At 41.0% G+C, this 787-nt stretch overlaps 1 protein-coding gene across 1 annotated transcript in view; it reads right to left on the reverse strand.

Moving 5' to 3' along the window:
* The window catches only part of LOC102678844 (paired mesoderm homeobox protein 2A), a 25904-nt gene that overhangs the window by 17199 nt on the left and 7918 nt on the right, over nt 1-787 (reverse strand). The gene's annotated exons all lie outside the window — the stretch shown is intronic.

Raw genomic sequence — 787 nt, forward strand, 5'->3', positions numbered from 1 at the left:
TCCAAAACTATCCCAAAACTGTCGATCTCCAGAAAAACCTTACGCAAATCTCTCTCTCTCAAAAAAAAAAACACACACATACGCACACACACCCGATCGATCATTCCATCCGGATACGCCACCGCAGGCTTGACAAAAATTCAAAACTCTCCCCCTATACGCCAAGGAATCATTTTTCTATGATTAAGACATACTTGATTCCCCTTGCTTTCCTGTCTCATAATTTACAAGAAGAAGAAAAAATTTATTTCGAGAATATTCGTAAATCCAAAACTATCCCAAAACTGTCGATCTCCAGAAAAACCTTACGCAAATCTCTCTCTCTCAAAAAAAAAAACACACACATACACACACACACCCGATCGATCATTCCATCCGGATACGCCACCGCAGGTTTGACAAAAATTCAAAACTATCACCCTGTACACCAAGGAATCATTTTTCTATGATTAAGACATACTTTATTCCCCTTGCTTTCCTGTCTCATAATTTACAAGAAGAAGAAAAAATTTATTTCGAGAATATTCGTAAACCCAAAACTATCCCAAAATTGTCGATCTCCAGAAAAACCTTACGCAAATCTCTCTCTCTCAAAAAAAAAAACACACACATACACACACACCCCCGATCGATCATTCCATCCGGATACGCCACCGCAGGTTTGACAAAAATTCAAAACTACCACCCTGTATACCACCCCGGTGCATGATTTAACGCGGAATGGCTCGTTCGCGGGCCAATTACGAGGAGCACGCACGGCTCGTCCGTTGGAAATCGGAAAAACGGG

Source organism: Apis dorsata, unplaced genomic scaffold (genome assembly GCF_000469605.1).
Source record: "Apis dorsata unplaced genomic scaffold, Apis dorsata 1.3 scaffold_188, whole genome shotgun sequence".
Taxonomy (NCBI): Eukaryota; Metazoa; Arthropoda; class Insecta; order Hymenoptera; family Apidae; genus Apis; species Apis dorsata.